Raw genomic sequence first — 17,820 nt, 5'->3', positions numbered from 1 at the left:
TTTGGTGCGGTGAAGGCTCTACAAATAACGTTATTATTATTATTGCATCAATCTTTATATAAATGAGTTGACAGTTTGACACCGGCCTTTATTATTGCATCAATCTTTATATAAATGAGTTGACACCGGCGTTCGTTTTGTTTAAGTTTACCAAATAGTTTACCAAAATTCTAGTTTTTCAAAACATAGGTTATGTCAACAAAATGAAACATAATCAGAACAAATTAGTTGACCTACAGTGTGCTCTGTTGGGATAACAATCAAATAAGATGAATGGTATGGTTTGGTTGGGGAGTTGAGCAACCCAGTTGAGGAAAGAAGCTTTGTTGATATTCCTCTAACTCTGCCATGGTGAGTGCTGAGAGATGTCAGTGTGTTGAGAGAACTCTTTATTAGTTTCCACACTCCCATATTCTTCTTAATCCCTTGTGAATACGTACTGACTTGTAGTGGAAGCAATGTTGGAGTTTTACAAAACCCCTTCCCCAAATCAACTCTTCTTGGCTTCTTGCAATGTCAGCTAAGTTAGTCTTATCTGGTAAAAAATCTGTTAGTTATTATATTTACAAAATTACAAACCACATGAAGTGTGATAATGTCAGTTCATGTTTTGTAGTGTGATAATGTCAGTTCATCTTACAAACCACATGAACACAATAACAGCCACTGGGGCCTCATTCAATGGGCAAGCCCAACAACTTTTGCTTGAAATGAGTGCTTACGTACAGTTACCACATCAAACCAATTTTAAGGTCAAAATCATTAAGGTTGAATTTTCCATGTACATTTGAACTATATCATGAATGGTTTTGAAGTAGAATGTTTTCTACATCCAACTCCATTCCAAAATAAATTCTAAAATCTTGAAACTGTAAAGGAGTTTACTCATAATTTTATTAATCAAATGAGGGAGCGGAGCTATGGGCCGCAAGAGGGGTATGTCGCCTAAAATATTGTTTTGTAAGTTTCTATATTACTGTCAGTCTTTTTTCTCTTCTTCGTCCCAAATTCACTTTTTTTCTTTCTCCTTCCGCTCACTCCCCACTGCTAACAGTTATACTAGTTTTTCGTAGTGTCTTTAGTGGCAGGGGCATCTGCTAGACTGCAACTAACACACTGTGTTTCAAAATTACCGTAAAATATTTTTTGCTAACAAACAACCACAGACATCAGAAATTACCGTGAATTTTTTTGCTAACAAACAACCACAGACATCAGCTTTCGTGTGCGACTCACGGCGTCATTGTCTAATTATATTTAACTTTTTCGTTTTGGTTTTAAAGCAAGTGAACCAAACTCGTGGATGATTACTTTTGCATATAAAAGAACAAAAGTTGAAGTCATTTGGTAAAATATCCTATTCAAGCTATGACCTATAGAATTATTATATATTCTTTCCCAAGTAAAAAGATAAAGGAAGATGTCCTGGTGCTCTATGTATGCCTAAACAAGGGCACGCATGTGCTCATGTCTTTGGCGACTTACAATGTTTTAGGTGCGCTCACGCTCGACTTTTGTGATCGGCCAAAGCTTGCCAAGACTCTACCGCTTTTAGCCAATCATTTGTTTGAAGTTTTTGGAAACAGTATAAATATAATTTTTTTTTGGAAAAACTTAACCTAATCAAAACCAAGAAAGGGAGAGATTAGAAGAGAGCAATTCTTTGTGAGTTAAGTGTTCATTCTTTGTGAGTGAATTAAGATATCTTGTAATCCGTCTGGATATGAAGGAAAGCTTGAAACTCGCAATGTAGACGTAGGCAAATTGTCGAACCACGATATATCTTTGTCTTGTGGTTTGTTCTCCTTTACATCAATTGTTTTATTTTATATGTTTGTTATTTGATATTGAGAAGTGTTGGGATATTACTTAGAGGGTGTTGAAGTCTTATCTAAAGAGAAACATTGATCCTTGTGTATGATTGATCTATTTGTTGTGGATAACGTTGTTTTCGCTATTGTTCATATTTACAACAATTGGTATTAGAGCATAGGTATACGACCTAGGATTTTGAGTTTTGGTGAAAAACCATAGTGCTCAAAATTTGTGTAACTTGAAAAATGGCTCCTAAGATGTCAAATGCTAAGTTTGAAGTAGAAAAGTTTAATGGGAAAGAATAACTTTGGGATTTGGAGAGTCCAAGTTAGGGACATCCTCATCCAACAAGGTTTGCACAAGACTTTAAAGGGGATTAACTCAAAGGCTGCGACTATAAGTGATGATGATGATTGGGAAGAATTCGATCTACATGCTTGTTCATCAATCCGGTTGTGTCTTGCTAATGAGGTCATATATAGTGTGATGGGAGAAAATACCAATGTCGATATTTGGCTCAAGCTAGAATCTATGTATATGACTAAGAGCATGATGAACAAGATGTACCTTAAGAAGCGTCTTTATCGGTATATAATGATGGATGGTTCAACGATGCAAGAGCTCGTTAGTGAGTTCCATTGACGCCTAGCAGATTATTTGAATGTTGTTATACAGATGAATGATGAGGATCAAGCGGCATGTTTAATATTCTCTTTGCCTGAAAGCTATGAGCATCTAATGACCACATTTATGAACAGAGAAGATGTTGATCTTGACGAAGTTCAAAGTGTGTTACTTTTTTATGACTTGATGAAAAAAACAAGAGTTGAGAATAGCATTGATGCAGGTCAGGGGCTAGTGGCAAGAGGAAGGTCGCATGAAAAAGCTTCTACAAGCAATGAGAAGTCTAGGTCCAAGTCAAAGAAGCCTTTGACACATGTGAAGTGCTACAATTGCGATGAAAATGGACATTACGCAAGTAATTGTCCTCACCCGAAGAAAGAAAACAAGAGAGATGATAAGAAGAAAGGTAAGGCTAAAATTAAGGCAAATTATACTTCAAGCTCTGAAGGGGACGAGTTGAGTCTCTGTGTGTCCACACAAGACTATATGGCCAAAAGGTGGATTCTTGATTCCGGATGTTCCTACCATATGTGCCATAATAGAAAGTGGTTTACTTCTTATGAGAGCATTAATGGTGGTTCCGTTTTGATGGGTAATGACGTTGCTTGTAAGACGGTAGGAATTGGAACTATTCGGGTCAAGATGCATGATGGTGTAGTGAGGACTTTAACCGATGTGAGACATGTTCTTGAGCTAAAGAAAAACCTTATTTCTCTTATTGGTACCTTGGATTCCGAAGGCCACAAGTTTGTGGGGAAGGTGGAGTCCTAAAGATTGTCAATGGCTCTTTAGTTGTTATGAAGAGTCAAAGAGGTGGAACCTTGTATACTTTGATGGGTAGTACGGTGGTAGGTGATGTAGCAGTGGTTGCATGTAGTGATAATTCTAAATGCACTAAGATGTGGCATATGCGACTAGGGCATATGAGTGAAAAGGGTTTGTCTGAGTTGTGCAAGCGAGGGTTCTTGAAGGACTTGAAGAAGCCAAGTATGGGGTTCTGTGTAAGTATTGCGTCTATAGGAAGCAATGTAGAGTCAAGTTCAGTTCAAGCAAGCACACGACAATAGGCATCCTTGATTATGTGCATACGGATATTTGGGGACCCTCCAGAGTGGCTTATAAAGAAGATAACCGCTATTATGTCTCATTCATTGATGAACATACTCGCTACGTGTGGGTGTATATGATGAAAACAAAAGATGAATGTTTGAGACATTTAAGAAGTGGAAGGAAAGGGTTGAGAATCGCACAGATCGGAAGGTCAAGACACTAAGGTCTGACAATGGTACATAGTATACCTATGGCCTTTTCAAGAGTTTTGTACGCAACAGGAAATTGCCAGACACTGGACAGTCAGGGGCACACCTCAGCAGAATGGAATGACAGAGAGGATGAATAGAACCTTGCTTGAAAGAGTGAGATATTTGTTGTCTAATGCTAGTCTAGGCAAAGAGTATTGGGCAGATGCAGTGTCCATGGCATGTTACCTGTACAATAGGTCACCAGTTCCAACTATAGATTGCAAGACACCTTATGAGGTGTGGTCAGGTAACTCAGCTGATTATAGTATTTTGTGAGTGTTTGGATCAACTACTTACTACCATGTGAGGGAGAGCAAGCTAGATCCTAGAGCTAAGAAAGTCATATTCTTAGGTTTCACAAATGGGGTAAAGGGATACAGATTGTGGTGTCTAGAAGACCACAAGTTCCTGGTCAGCAGAGATGTTACCATTGATGAGACTTCCGTGTTATCTTTCAGTAAGCCAGAAAAAGCTGGGCAGAATGGTGAGTCTATAGAAGTTCAAGCTACTGAGTTTGAGTTGTCTGATGCAGCAAATGACTGGTTGGTTCATGATGAGGTACCATGTCACACCCCGATTTTTCGTAGAATCTGAATCGACAACAAATAGATATTTACTTTATTTCCACGTCATCCAAATCTTACAAATCTCAAGGCGTGAACCGAGATCATACCTTTTTGATAAACATGCATTTAATTACAGCAAAAAACAAATATTAGAATAAGAATACTTGCATAAATCCAAAATGAATAACCTCCAAATTACAATCATCTTGATATGTCAAAGAACGTCAAACCGAAATAAAGATAAATGAGAACGTCTCAACTTATTAACTCAAAATCCAACATACAATCAAAAAGGTAGAATCTCTAAAAAATAGCTCCTAAGCAAAGCCAGCTACTCGAATTGTAGCTCCACAGCTTTCCAACTCAAACAGCTACTACTGCTGCAGTTCCTGTGAAGGGTCTAGGTTCCATAAGGAACATACCCCCGAATGCAAAGCAAACTGGGGTCAGCATTAAAAATGCTGGTGTGAGTGCCCTAAATGCAATGCTCATGATAGTTCATAACAATACACATTATCACCATGAAGTTACGTATACCACGTCTACATCATTCGGCTACGTTAGAGACATCGATCCCTTGTCACCAACTAACAAGAGAAACTTAGTTTCTCTTAACGTGCAATCCATGTAGCACATACCAATATAATACATAAAATTTAATATAACATTGTAACCAACTATCTAAATAATAACTTTAAGTTATATGATTACCTTAGCCCTAACAGGTCTAGAGAGTGGGCTTCATCCCTGCAATAAGGATTAGGTATCCCACCCTCCTACAAAATAGAGTTAATTCAATGATAACAATAAAATATAAAAATAATGTCTCAAGTATTATATAAATTATTAATACACTTTTTAATTAAGACCCCCTCCCCCCATGATTTATTAAATTATCTTAGACATCCCTTATATTTCCTAAAGGACCATTTCCCATTTCCGCACTTTGAACTTATGAAATACCAATATCATATAAATTCACATAACCAAGGTTTACGTCACATCTCTTAGTGAGGCAAAGGACATTTAGTTCCTCCCCTAAAATATGGAACCTTGCCATAAATTTTAATCCCGCATTTACGTCACATCTCACAAGAATGGAATGCGTCATAAAATATCATATGAATCAACATATCCAAGGTTTACGTCACATCTCTTAGTGAGGCAAAAGACATTTAGTTCCTCCCCTAAAAGATGGAACCTTGTTATAAATTTTAATCCTGCATTTACGTCACATCTCACAATGATGGAATGCGTCATAAAACATATCCAAACCCGCATTTACGTCACATCTCACAAGGATGGAATGCGTCAAAACATCAAATATATCCAACCCACATTCATGTCACATCTCCTAGAGATGGAATGTGTAATCATCATATCATTAGTATGGGAAATGTCCATCATATTCTAATATTGTTATAATTTTTCTAATGATTTCACATCCATATAGTATATAGGTTATACAAAACAAAATAAATTTCCATGATCAACAATACTTTCCATGCAATATTTCTTATAACACACTCCCAAGAGCGACAGTTTGCACAAGCTCAATCAATTACCATATTTATATTCAAATAAACCAAGGTTATACTTTTTATGTAAATATACTAATTTCAGGCAGTAGAAAATCATGCACAATTATCATAAATAACAATCCATTCAATAGATTAATCATTTTCCATTCATTCACAACTTTATCCAAAATCAATAGCCTTGTATTTCAATGCCTCGACTGACATCCCACCGTCGGATTGCCCTACAATATTAATGGGTATGACTACTGTGTGTTGTAAAAATGCATATCAAATTTGAAGAAGATCCAATTGGGGGTCATTCTTCATCTATGCCTAAACCAATGACTGCACAGTGCAGTTTTCTGGCGTAATATATACTACGACCAGTCACATTTATGCGTGCCTCGACAGAAACTCCACCGTTGGCTCTGTCTAAAATTTATATATGTCAGATTTAAATGTATCAGGCAACTAAGGATTAAATTTGAGAGACATCCGAGTAAGAGAAGATCCCCATCTTAACAGAATTAAAAGACTGTGCAGACAAATTTTCTGGAATGATGTTTACTGTTAACTGTTCATCTTCTTCACAAAACTCTATACGGTTCATTAATGGCTTTATACTCCCAATATACAATCCATATGATCACACATAACAAACAACATATCCTATTTCTATGGAAACAAAAAAAAGAAAGAAATATAACTCACCTTATTAAATCTACAAGATGTAAACAACTATGAATATCAATAGTAGTGTGGTGAGCCTAATACTTTGCATTCCCCTTTTCTCTTTTCTTCTTCTCTTTTATTTTCTTCTTCTTTTTCAGTAGGGTTTTTCTTTTGTTTTGAAAATGTGGGAGAGAAAGAAAAAGTTAGCTACGTGAGTTATTCTTGATAACTATCCCACGTTTCTCTCCTAGAGTCCTAGTTTTGCTAAACCAAAATTTCTACTTTCTATATTTTCGAAATTTCCAAAAATTATATCAATAAATAATAATACCACACTTAATTAGATAAATAAAAAAAAATGGGGTTTTACATACCAGATCATGGAACCACGCAACAACAGGAAGAAGAGCATGAACATCCGCAACTTGTAGTGGTTGACCCTATGCCAAATAAACAAATTAAAGAAGTGCACAAGTATGGGCACGAGAAGTCGGTGAAACACTATGGTCAGGTGGATTTAGTGGCATATGCACTGAATATCGAAGATAATGAGCTAGATAGCTTCAAAAATTTGTTAGAGATGTTCATTACAGAGATTGGTTGGTTGCTATGCAAGAAGAGATGGAATCTCTTAATAAAAATCACACATGGGACCTAGTTTTATTGACAAAGGGCAAAAAGACTATCGGTAGTAAATGGGTGTTCAGAAAGAAAGAGGTCCTTCCTGAGTCCGACAGTACTGGGTATAAGTCAAGAGTGGTAGCAAAAAGTTTCTCACAGAAGGAAGGAGTCGACTACAATGAGGTATTTTCCCCGGTGGTCAAACATACTTCCATTCGTGTGTTATTGAGTTTAGTTGCTTACTTCGACTTGGAGTTAGAGCAATTTGATGTGAAAACTGCTTTCTTGCATGGGGACTTGGAGGAAGAGATCTATATGAGGCAACCTGAGGGTTTTGTTGTTGCTGAGAAAGAAGATCATGTGTGCAAGTTGAATCGGTCACTGTATGGTTTAAAGAAATTGCCAAGGCAATGGTACAAGCGCTTTGACACATTCATGATGCAAAATGAGTACACCCAAAGTAAGTAAGACTGTTGTATTTACATTCGTAGGCTTCGTGGTAATGACTTTATCTATCTTCTGCTTTATGTGGATGACATGCTTATTGCTTCCAAAAGCATGGTGGAGATAGACAAGTTGAAATCTCAACTTAGCTCTGAGTTTGAGATGAAAGACTTAGGTGGAGCCAAGATACTAGGCATGGAGATTGACAGAGATAGGAATAAGTGACGGATAGTTGTATCTCAGAAGAAATACTTTTTGAAAGTAATTTCTCATTTTGGTATGGAGAATGCAAAGTCGGTTTCTACACCTTTAGCTGGGCATTTTAGGCTTTCAGCTAAGTTCTCTCCTAGTTCGGTGGAGGAACAAAAGCATATGGCTAATGTTCCTTATGCAAGTGCAGTGGGCAATTTGATATATGCTATGGTGTGCACACGCCCAGACATTTCACAGGCAGTTAGTGTTGTAAGCAGATATATGGCAAATCCTGGGAAGCAGTATTAGGAAGCAGTGAAATGGGTATTGAGGTACTTGAAGGGTACCTTGGATGTGAGATTAGTTTATGGTGGAGGCACTTGTTATGTCAGTGGGTATGTGGATTCAGATTATGTAGGTGATCTAGATAGATGATGATCAACTACTGGTTATGTGTTTATGATGCATGGTGCATCGGTTATTTGGAGGTCTATGTGATGTATCTTTGTCACGAAAGCAAGAACAATAGATACACAATGTATAAAAATACCCAAAACTAATGAATAAAAACAAATTTCATAAATTCAATCTAATAATAAATCAAGTCTGAAAATCTTAAGGTTTACATCTGCTTATATAGAGAACTAGTTAACAAATCCTAATCATAATAGAACTTGGGAAACTAAAATAGAAGTTAGTCTAATTCTAATTAACTAAGGATTTAAAATAGAAGTAGAATAAAAGATAAACTCTAGCTGTAGAATTATGCATGTGTTTGTGCACATGATAATCTATTGCGTCCTCGAATCAATCCCCCCCAGCTTGAGAAGAGCTCATCTTCGAGATTAAGTCCTTGTACTTCAGGTAGAAAGTAGGATCCATGAGTTGAAATGCAGCATCAGAAATCCATGAATTTTCTGAGAATGGACGGTCACACCACTTCACCAAATAACGATCATAAGTACCCTGGCGAGTCGTAGTAGTAGAAACATCAATGACAGTTTCAATCCGATCTATAGCAGTAGCAAGAACAATACTATGATCTACAGGTATGGGAATAGGTGGAATACTATCGCTAACAAAAGGAGTGAGATATGCTACATTATGAGTGCGAGATATACGCATCTTGGGAGGGAGGTCCAATTCATAAGCATTTTCTCCATGATGGGCGACAATGGGAAATGGGCCAAATCGTCGCATCATTAACTTGTGAGATGAAGGCCGACGTTCTTTTCTCAAATAAACCATCACCAAATCACCAACCTCGAAAGTCACCAAGCGCTTGTGTTTGTCTGCATTAGTTTTGTACATGGCATAAGGTTTCTCCAAATGCTTCTTGACATCCTCATGAATAAGGTGAATCTGGGAAGCAAATTCCTCTACAGATGCACAAACGGAAACAGTCGATGGAATAAGAGCAAGATCAAGAACAATAAGAGTCATTCTAGTTACAATCATGAAAGGAGAAAGGCATGTAGAACGGTTGCTCATTTATAAGCAAACTCGCTTGATAGATAGAACGTTTCCCATGGTTTTGGGATTATCATCAATCAAACACCTCAATAGGTCAGATGTCAAGTTTACAACCTATTTTTGGAAAACACATTATGGAAAGCTTTAGAAAAGTAAGCTTAATTTTCTAAAAGCTTTCCATAATGTTTTCCAAAAATAGCTAGCGAGGTTGTAAACTTGACATTTGGGTGACCTATTAAGGTGTTTGATTGATGATAATCCCAAATCTTGGGAGTTTGTTCTAGCACAATTGTGTAGCATCTGTAGTACAAGTGCAGGGAATGAAATGAGCCATCTTGGAAAACCGATCCACAACCACAAAAATAGAATCCTTTCCGTGTGTAGAACATGGTAAACCCAACACAAAATCCATGGAGACATCAACCCAAGGTTTGTCGGGAATTGGAAGTGGAGTATACAAACCAGCATTAGTGTGCTTACCTTTCGCTGTCTTGCACACATAACATCGCTCAATAAACCGGTTAATATCTCTACGCATAGTAGGCCAAAAATACTTCTCCCTGATAGAGGCAATGGTCTTTATGATCCCAAAGTGACCACTCAACCCCCCAGCATATATGCATTTCAAACATAATTTGATCACAGAGGGAAGAAACGGGAATACAAAGCTATGAACCCCGAAATATGAAACCATCATGAAGAAAAAATTCACCAGATACACCATGATGTACTAAACAGTCGGCATGAATAGGACCAAAATAGGCATCCTGAGCATATAAGTCGTGTAACTCATCAAAACCAAACAAAGAGGTACGGAGAGTAACCAAGAGACGCGAGCGACGACTCAAAGCATCAACAACTCGATTATCCTTTCCAACCGAAACTGTAAGTGGAAAGTATATTTCTGCAAGAAAGAGTTCCACTTGATATGTCGAGTACTGACATCCTTCTGAGTATTAAGATAACGAAGAGCTTCTTGGTCAGACTTTATGAGGAATTCACGATGAATAAGATAATGATGCCAATGTCGTACAACTTGGATAACTTCATGGTACTCCAAGTCATATGTAGAATAATTCAACTTAGCACCAGTAAGTTTCTCACTATAGAAAGTAACCGGCTTGCCATTTTGGCTCAAAACAGCACCAATGCCGTACTTACAAGCATCACATGTTACCTCAAAGAGTTGAGTGAAATCTGGCAAAACTAAAACAGGAGCATAAGTCATCTTCTTCTTAATCAAGTCAAATGCCTCATTAGCTTTAGGAGTCCATTTGAAAGATTTCTCACACGTCAAAGCAGTTAAAGGAGCCATAATACTGCTGAAATTATAATGAACTTTCTATAGAAAGAAGCTAAACCATGAAAACTATGAACCTGAGTCACTGTAAATGGAACATGCCACTCAATAATAGCCTAGACTTTGGAATCATCAACATGAATACCATCGGCAGAAACCACGAAACCCAAAAATACCATAGAGTCAACCATGAAAGAACATTCTTTAAGTTGTAAATAAAGCTTCTCAGTACGCAAAACACCCAAAAGAATCTCAATATGCTTGATATGTTCAGACTCAGAAGAACTGTAAATCAAAATATAATCAAAGTAGACAACACAAAATTTATTCAAATAATGCTTCAAAACCTGAGTCATAAGATGCATGAAGGTAGAAGGAGCATTAGAAAGACCAAAGGGCATGACCAACCACTCATATAAACCGTCTTTTGTTTTAAAGGCAGTTTTCCATTCATCTCCAAGGCGGATACAAATGTGATGAAATCCAAATCGCAAATCAAGCTTGGAAAACACCTTAGCACCATGCAATGAATCAAGCATATCCTCAAGGCGTGGAATGGGAAAATGATATTTCACATTGATTTTGTTAATAGCCCTGCTATCAACACACATCCTCCAACTCCCATCTTTCTTAGGAGTAAGTAAAGTTGGCACAGCATAAGGGGACATACTCTCTCTGACAAATCCCTTAGCTAATAACTTAGTAACTTACCTTTGTAACTCGGCGTGTTCAGAAGGAGCCATGCGGTAATGTGGTAAGTTAGGGAGGAAAGCTCCAGGAATAAGATCAATAGCATGTTGGATATCTTGTAAAGGGGGCAATCCTCCATTAGCAGGCTCAGTACAAACATCAGAATATGAATCTAGCATTGGTTGTAACACAGGTGGTATAGTAGTAAGGTTTGCAAGAAATGATGCAGTAAAAGCAAGAAACATACCGCAGTGACGTCCGTCTGCTAGAAAACCTGGTTTCACTGGTGGGCATGGCTGAGAAGGTTGGCAAAATGGAGTTAGTGGTGCCAAAACAATTTTCTCGCCACCAGAAGTGAAAGTATAAGTGTTCTCACACCCATTATGAGTAACAAGGAGATCATACTGCCAGGGACGACCAAGTAACAAGTGGCATGCGTCCATAGGTGCAACAGAACACCAAACATCATCCTTGTATTTAGGACCAATGGAGAAAGAAATTAGAAAACGGCGAGTAACCTTGACTGTGGCACCATCATGTAACCAAGAAATAGTGTAAGGTTTAGGATGTGGCTCATCCTTGAGTTTCAACTTGTCCACCATATCTTTAGAAACAATATTATCATTGGAACCGCTGTCAATGATAACATTACACAACATGCCATTCGAAGTGCAGCGAGTACGGAAGATATTATGACGAAGCCATGACGTAGGATCATGCTTAACAACTGGAGTAACTAAAAAATGGTGAACAATCAATTGGGGACAACTGGAATCTGCATAAGTTAAAAAGCTATCAATCTCAGTAACGTCTTCTTCTGGATGGATGAGATTTTCTTCATCCTGTGTTAAACCCACGCGTTTGCATTTAGGACAGTCACTACAAACATGTTCAATTTCCTTACACTCATAGCATGTGATTGGACCCACTTTGGTAGGAGGAGATTTGGATGACGAAGGAACATGGGTAGAAGTGGCACTAGCATTAGCTGAAGGGGATGAGCGAAGCAAATCTTCAGCTTTGAGAGCATATTTAATAGCATCGGACATATCATAAACATCTTTGAAAACTAATGCCTCTCGAAGTGGTTTGCGCAACCCATTCAAATAACGCCCAATTTTTTGATCGACGGATTCAGACAAATCAGCCCGTGTGCACAACAAAAGAAACTCCTCAGTATACCCAACCACACTTTGAAGCCGTTGTTTCAAGTTTTGGAGGCGCATGAATAAATCCCTTTCATAGTCATGAGGAATAAATTTTTTTTTCAACTCTCGGCACATCTTGACACATCAATTGAAGTTCATCCCACCAAACAAGTGCATAGCCCGTTAATTTAGTCACAACTAATTTAACACACTTAGGATCCTTAAAAAATTTTATAATCAAAAACTTTTTCAATCTTATTTAACCATTCAACAAAAGCATAAGGCTATAATTTTCCATTAAATTCTGGCACGTCTAATTTAATATCACACATCTAATTCTTTTCTAAAATGTGCAATAAACGATTAATATCAAAATTACCTGCATTATGGTGCACATTTTGTTGATGCCCACGCCTTTGATTGCGCCTATTGTGGTTATTGCACCTTGGTGGAGAAGGACTAGATGGAGAATCTGAGAGGATCAAAAGCTGGTGCTAACCGACGTGGCTGTCGGCGGGGCAAAAGGGGTGGCGAATCATCTAGGTCAGGGGAATGGGGTGCACCCTGGTCAGCAATAACATCGTTCTTGCGGGCAGACCTAGTATTATATTAGACTGGAATATAATTTGTAGCCCTGAAAGTATCATGAGGTCTTCCATGGGCCTGTACATTAGAAGCCCAAGTAGCATTAGTTTGCCCAGCCCATGAATTAGGCAAATAGGATCGTCTCTTTGGCCGATCGAAATTTTGCTGGAGAAGATGACCAAGAGTAACAAAAGCATCAATATGTCTTTGACCACGGCCAAGGCCTGATGGATTTCGGCGATATCTTATGCGATTTGCATCGAGATATGCATTATAATAAGTTTCGGGAGCAAAATCTTTATGCTGAAAAGTTTGATCAACATGGGGAACTCAAATTGTGTGATTGCGTCTGCGATATTGACTCGGGAAGGCCAAATCAGCACGAGAAAATCGACCCCGATCAGTGGGATTCAAAATCGGACCACTTCCATCAACAATAGGTCGTCCCAATCGACAAATTAGAGAAGATGGTGATTTAATGCTTGAAGCTACAAGCGATTCTGTATCGCTTTCAATGGAAGATGGATGTGGAGAAGTTCTGCGCGAGGGTGCATGACTGCGGCGTCGATTTGATTAAGTATTTTGGGCTGCAACAACTAACTCAACTTCAGAACCAGAGTGGTGGGAATCTTGGGGGTCATCCACCCGTTGTCTGTCCACAACTTCGATGGTTTGTTTGGGTTGAAAGTCAGGTACGAGCTTTATCAAAATCTCTTTTATGTCGCGCAAATTAGTCAAATTTGCTTGAAATTCTTTCTCAACACGAACCAATCTTGTATTCACTGCTAGTGTTCGTCCGCGTCCTCTTCGTTAAGTGTCCATGACGAGCAAACCAGGAAAAACCTAAAAATCTGATACCAATTTGATGTATCTTTGTCGCGGAAGCAAAACAATAGATACACAATGTATAAAATACCCAAAACTAATGAATAAAAACAAATTTCATAAATTCAATCTAATAATAAATCAAGTCTGGAAATCTTAAGGTTTACATCTGCTTATATAGAGAACTAGTTAACAAGACAATGATCAAGTTGTTTTTATTGTAAAACCCCCATGGATAACCAAATGGGAGGTTCCAGAACATGTTTATTATAGGTTTTGTTAAGTTCTTATAGTGCTACTGTGTGAGTAGACTGTAAGTAACTCCTCGTGTACTTTCCTCCTCCTCTCTCCCCTCCCCCCCCCCCCACAACCACCTTTCATCAATACAAATTTTTGCTTACTAAGAAAAAAAAACTAGTTAACAAATCCTAATCATAATAGAACTTGGGAAACTAAAATAGAAGCTAGTCTAATTCTAATTAACTAAGGATTTAAAATAGAAGTAGAATATAAGATAAACTCTAGCTGTAGCATTATGCATGTGTTTGTGCACATGATAATCTATTGCGTCCTTGCATCACTATGCTACAGCCTACAGTTGTTCTATCTACTATTGAGGTAGAGTATATTGCAGTGGCAGAGGCAGTTAAAGAGGCATTATGGCTTCAAGGTCTTCTGGATGATATGGGTATTGAGCAGAACAGTGTTGTTTTGTATTATGATAGTCAAAGTGCTATTCATTTGGCGAAGAACCAAGTTCATCATGCTTGGACCAAGCATATTGATGTCCGTTATCACTTTATACCGGAATGTTGTTGAGGATGGTGATGTAGCACTTGAGAAAGTGGACACCTATGACAATCCTGCTGATATGCTGACAAAGGTTATCACCGGAGTTAAGTTCCAACACTGCTTGGATTTGCTCCAAATCCTACATGCTTGAAAGAGCCCTTTGTGGGCATGGCCCTTCGGGGCGGTTGACTGCGAGTTCCGGATGGATGTGTTCTTGCTGGATGTGTTCGGCTCGGTTGTATGTGTTAAAACCTCACCGAGGTGGAGAATATAGAGAAAAAAGACGTTTTTTCCTCCTTGGCATAAGGCGCCCCCGCGCCCTATGTATGCCTAAACAAGGGCGTGCACGCGCTCATGTCTTTGGCAACTTCCAGTGTTTTAGGCGCGCCCGCGCTCAACTTTTGCTTGGCCAAGGGCATGCCCGCGCTCCACTATTTTCAGCACGAATTTGACTATTTCAGAAGTTTTTGGAAACAGTATAAATATAAGTTTTTTCTGGAAAACTGAACCTAACCAAAACCAAGAAAGAGAGATATTAGAATAGAGCAATTCTTTGTGAGTTGAGTGTTCATTCTTTGTGAGTGAATTGAGAGATCTTGTAATCTGTTACTCTGGACATCAAGGAAAACTTGGAACTCGCAGTGTGGACGTAGGCAAATTGCCGAACCACGATATATCTTTGTCTTGTGGTTTGTTCTCCTTTACATTAATTGTTTTACTTTATATGTTTGTTATTTGATATTGAGAAGTGTTGGAATATTACTTTGAGGTGTTGAAGTCTTGTCTAGAGAGAAGAATTGATCTTTGTGTAGGATTAATCTATTTGTTGTGGATAATGTTGTTTCCGTTGTTCCTATTCACAACATATACCAACTTATCTCCATAATAATTAAGTTCTATAAGAAGTTATGTGCTGCTGTTCAGAACATTTCCTTATTGACTCACAAAATGAATCAAATAGAGCACAAGTTTGTAGAAATCAGAGGTGTTAAGCTTCACATAGCAGAGCTTGGAACTGGTACATACATGTTTCCCCTATGTGCTGGGGGACTTGAATGGTTTATTTCATTTTGTTGCATTAAATTCTGTATTTTCTATAATATAGTTTATTCTTGTGTGATCCTAGGTGACAAAGTAGTAGTTTTCTTACATGGATTTCCAGAGATTTGGTATTCTTGGCAACATCAAATGATAGCTGTTGCAAACGCTGGATACCGCGCAATTGCACCTGATATTAGGGGTTATGGACAATTTGAATTGCCTTCTGAACCTGAAAAGGCAACCTTCAAAGATCTAAGTGATGATGTCCTAGCCATCCTCGATTTCTTCAACGTTCGAAAGGTACATAACTGAATCTGTTTTGATTGTGTTACTATTTGTTATTATTTAGACACTACATTTACTACTGGGAGGCAGGCTTTTGTTATTAGAAAAGATGTCGGTGGGCTAACTGCTTATCATTTTGTGACGTGGTTGCTCATCCTGAGAGGGTGTCTGGAGTTGTAACGCTTGGCATTCCTTATACCCCTGCTCATTCCTTTGCATATGATGAGCAGCTCCCTGAAGGCTTCTACGTATCAAGGTGGCAGGTATTGCTAGACTCTTTTATTTGTTCCCTTATCACAACGTTCTTTACAGTTGATTCAAGGTCAAGGAGACCGAATGGTACTCAGATCAGTCGGTAACACTTGTTGTTATCAATACAATTACCCTTGGGCAAAAACAAAGAAAATAGAGGTGTATTAGGATCAGCTTAAAGAACGGATTCTGAAAATAAACAACATAATGGTCTATTTTTAAGAGCCGAAAAAAGAACCATGTAAATTCACATAAGATCAATCTAAAATATTAATATTTGATAGCTTGTTTTACATGTTTGTTTTTGTATAATATTCATTTAGATACCTGGAAGAGCGGAAGATGATTTTGGAAGATTCGATGTGATTACAGTAGTGAGGAACATCTACATTCTATTCTCCAAAAGTGATATCCCTACAGCCAAAGAAAATAAGGAGGTCATGGACATGGTAGACCCATCTACTCCATTACCACCCTGGTTTACAGAGGAAGATCTATCAGCCTATGCAGCCGCGTAAGAAAAATCTGGATTTTGAACTCCGTTACAAGTTCCATATAGGTAATACTGAAATTGTTAGTCGTCAAGTAATCTTGATCGATTCCGTATACTACACTATGCTCTCAATCATTTCTTTTTTCCTTAATAAGATTACTTGGCCGGATCACACACTTATCTTGCAACTTAATCTAGGTCCTTACATGAAGATATAAGAGTAACAAATACAAAAGTTTTAGCTCCAGCCTTGTTTGTTATGGGCGAGAAGGACTACGTACTCAAGCTCCCAGGGATGGAGAAGTACTTAAAAAGTGAAGAGCCAAAAGAGTATGTTCCCAATTTAGAAATCGTCTTCTTTCCTGAAGGGTCCCATTTTGTTCAAGAGCAATTTCCAGACAAAGTGAACCAACTCATTATGGGCTTCCTGATTGACCATTTATGATGATAAAGATTGAGATTGGTTAAGTTCTTATTATTTTGCTTTCTTAGCGAGTGTATGTTGTACGCCTTTTACTAATAAGAATTGATGTAAAATAAGTGGCCGGGTTTAGTGTTTGCAAGTTAGTAGTCTAAATGTTAGTGTCTGCAAGTTAGTAGTCCAAGTGGTCTATGTAATTGGCCGTAATGTTTGAGTGGTTTAGGAGTCTGTAAGCTATACTTAAGGAGTTGTGCTAGTCTTAAGAAGTCTTAGATTGTTGCACAAGTATAGCCCACGTAGGCTATGATTCTCTTATATATAAGTCAGAGAGTCAGTACAATGTAAGAATCGAGTCTTTTAGTTTTTAGAAAACAAGTAACACTTGTAGTTTATTCTCTCTGTTTTTGTACTTATTCTTTAGCTTTCTACTGCATTATACCAACAATTTTGGTATCAGAGCAAGGTTCAATTTAGGTTGGGCGTATCACCATTTTTTGGAGATTAGTTGTTGTAGCAAATCTTCATAGAGAAGCGTGGTAGTATCCATGGTGTCAAATGGTGTCAATTCTCTTAATGTCTCACATTCTGTCTCTCTAGTTCCGATCTTTAGTGGAGAGAAGTACGAATTCTGGAGCATTAAGATGAAGACCTTTTTCATCTTTCAAGACCTTTGGGAGATTGTTGAAAGTGGTTATGCAGAGATGGGAGCTGATGCAAAGGAGCTTCGCAAGAAAGGATGTGAAGGCTCTACTGGTGTTAC

The 17,820-nt window shown here is 38.0% G+C and overlaps 1 pseudogene across 1 annotated transcript; it reads left to right on the top strand.

The window, feature by feature from the left end:
* The first annotated feature begins 15,477 nt into the window (after positions 1-15,477).
* LOC147492786 (epoxide hydrolase 3-like) lies at positions 15,478-17,455 on the top strand (annotated as a pseudogene). Its single transcript, XR_015198499.1, has 5 exons — positions 15,478-15,586; positions 15,695-15,909; positions 15,985-16,157; positions 16,470-16,705; positions 16,838-17,455. The product of XR_015198499.1 is annotated as an epoxide hydrolase 3-like (transcript).
* Positions 17,456-17,820: the final 365 nt, after the last annotated feature.

This window comes from Coptis chinensis, chromosome 6 (genome assembly GCF_015680905.1).
Source record: "Coptis chinensis isolate HL-2020 chromosome 6, ASM1568090v1, whole genome shotgun sequence".
In the NCBI taxonomy this organism is placed as follows: domain Eukaryota; kingdom Viridiplantae; phylum Streptophyta; class Magnoliopsida; order Ranunculales; family Ranunculaceae; genus Coptis; species Coptis chinensis.
Note: the sequence above shows the minus strand (reverse complement) of the source record. Positions and strands in the feature narration are given on the sequence as shown.